Consider the following 3,118-nt stretch of genomic DNA (forward strand, 5'->3'; position numbering starts at 1 on the left):
GGGGGGGGGGGGGATTGTTCGTGCGAAAACCTGTGTACGTGCCTGTATAGCAGGTCAAACTGTTGGACCAAATGGGCTGAATTTTTTAGAGAACCCATTGGTAACATGGGGGTAACCTATGCTAAAAATCGGGTTTTTTTTCAATTTTTCAATCTAATTTTTTTCGATTTTTTTTAATTTCACGGGCAACCTCGCGCTAGGCACTGCAGCTAGTTTTTTATATAACCAGGCAACCCCGCGCTAGGCACTGTAGCTAGTTTATTTATAAAACCAGAAACTGGAACATCTTCACGAAACCTCTCAGATTAGAATAGGAAGAGGTTAGTGTATTTATCAAAACCAGTAAAAACTTTTTTTAAATATGTTTAAACAGACACTTTTTAGGTTTGGTCTTTGCTGCATATTCAAATTTTCTAATTATCTTTCCCACCCGATGGTGTAAACTTAGATTATTTAATCTAACAGAATTTATAGTTTGAAATATCGAAGGTCTACAACATTGGGTTGCAAAGGCATAGGGGTTTGAAAATCAGAGTTTGTAGCAAAGACTCAATTCCATTGAACTTAAAACCAGAAACTGAAAAATCTAGACGCAATCTCTCAGTTTAAAATAGAGATAGATTGCTATTTTTATCAAAAACGTTAAAAACTTTTTTTAAGGATGTTAAAAGTTTTTAGTATAAAATAAGGAGAGACTGCAATTTATCAAAAACTATAAAACTTTCTAGTATTTTTCGGCCCTTTAAATTTAAGGATCAAATCTTTATACCTCAGTTAAAGTTATCGCTGTAGGGTATGGCCTTCAACGGGATATCGGAGAGAAATTAAATCAATCCGTAGATTTGAATAAGATGAAGATCAATGATTGATCACAAGATTAACAACACAATAGTTCTGACATGAAAAGGATGACCAGAATATTTATCAGAATTCAGAACATAAAGCAAAGTATAATGTTCAATGCCTCAAAAAAGGCATAAATATTTTTTCTTTGTTAATTTTTAGAACTGAAATCTGTTCTTGAATACAGATAATTTGTCCAGATGAAAAAGGGTTCTATTTTATTTCACTTGCTGATAGTAAATGAACTAATTTCGGAATGAAATTTTCAACTATTCCGAGCAATATTTTTTTTGGCACATTGAAGATACGATAAATGCACACAAAGATATAGTTAAAATAACATAGTATATCGGTACCTAATATTTTTTTATACTTAAGATTGTCAGCAGAAATTATATTAGATCCTACACAAATAAAAGGTATTTCTCAATTGATATCTTTGTATTGTTTAAAAGCTATAAATTACAGTTTGTTTAACAATTGTCATCATTGTTCCAACCTTGTTGTTCAATACCATGATACCATGATACCGCTTATTATTCGGAAAAAATCAATATATCCTTAGATGATGCATGAGATAGGTACAATTCTCCCCTCCCCTCATTTTCCCTCATCTGCCGCTTTTCCCCGCCCCTATCTTACCCCTGCATCAAACCTAGTTCACCTTTGTATATATGTTAACTAAAGCTGCATGCGCGTACACAGTGGGGGGGGGCAGTAGTCCTCTTGCCCCCCGGAGATTTATGGGAAAAGGTTAAAATCAGGTGTGGTGGGTATAAAACGAGCTTGCCCTTATCTTCAAAGTGGTGTATCCTTTAAAAGAAGTTGAACATTTTCTTGGTGACATTGTTTTCAAAATTTACCTTAGTCTATTTCATTTTATATAAAATCTCCCCCCCCTACTTGATAAACAATTATAGCTATATGCATTATGTGAATGTTTGAAATGTCTTCCCGCAACCCACATGAAGGTAATGGGAGATTACATTAGGAGAGGACTAAGGGAAGGGAGAATAAAGAGGATGGAGGACTAATGATAGTCTTTAGGAGCAGGGGCGGATACAGGATTTAAGTGAGGGGGGGGGGGCAAGATTTTTTCGGAACCAAAAAATGAATAGTTAGGAACAAAAAAATCGTGCCGCTGGCGAAATTTTTTTTGACTTAAAAGACTCAAAAAGTGTCATAATTAATGACCAAAGACTAAAAAACCATATTTTTAAATTTTAGGAACAAAATTAAAGGATTAGAACAGGAATTTAGGAACAATTAAAAGATTGTTCAGGAACTAGGAACAAAATTAAAGGATTCCGACAGGGATTTAGAAACAATAAAAGATTGTTCAGGAATTAGGAACAAAAATATAGGATTAGGACAGGAATTTAAGGTGGGTCGGACACAGGATCCAGGAACAATAATATGAACATAAGCAATTTAAGAACAAAAAGAAATTACTAGTTATACTTAAATGCATGAAAATTAGGAACAATATTACAATTTTAATAAATGATTATTGATTAAGGAACATTACTAGATATGAACAATATTATAGCTTAGTCTAGTTTCTTACAAATTTCTAATTATAAATTTATCGTTAACAATAACATTTAACAAATTGGGAACATTTTTTGCCTCGAAATCTCAGGGGGGGGGGGCTACGCCCCTCCCTGAATCTGTCAGGGAGGGGGGCGAATGTCCCCCCGCCCCCCCTTGTATCCGCCCCTGTAGGAGACTTCTCAGGACTTCAGAAAGTAATGCAGCACTATACAGAGGGATACATTATAATATATAGTTCTTGAATAGGGACTACAGTGGACTACAAAGGGGAGTAGTATCAGGAGACTACTCAGGACTTCAGCGAGTAATGCATCACTCTACAGAGGGATACATTATAATATAGTTCTTGAATCGGGACTACAGTGGACTACAAAGAGGAGTATTATCAGGAGACTACTCAGGCCTTCAGAGAGTAATGCAGCACTATACAGAGGGATACATTATAATATATAGTTCTTGAATAGGGACTACAGTGGACTACAAAGGGGAGTAGTCTCAGGAGACTACTCAGGACTTCAGCGAGTAATGCATCACTCTACAGAGGGATACATTATAATATAGTTCTTGAATCGGGACTACAGTGGACTACAAAGAGGAGTATTATCAGGAGACTACTCAGGCCTTCAGAGAGTAATGCAGCACTATACAGAGGGATACATTATAATATATAGTTCTTGAATCGGGACTACAGTGGACTACAAAGGGGAGTAGTCTCAAGAGA

The sequence above is a fragment of the Eurytemora carolleeae genome, unplaced genomic scaffold, assembly GCF_000591075.1.
Source record: "Eurytemora carolleeae unplaced genomic scaffold, Eaff_2.0 scaffold1088, whole genome shotgun sequence".
NCBI classification, from domain to species: domain Eukaryota; kingdom Metazoa; phylum Arthropoda; class Copepoda; order Calanoida; family Temoridae; genus Eurytemora; species Eurytemora carolleeae.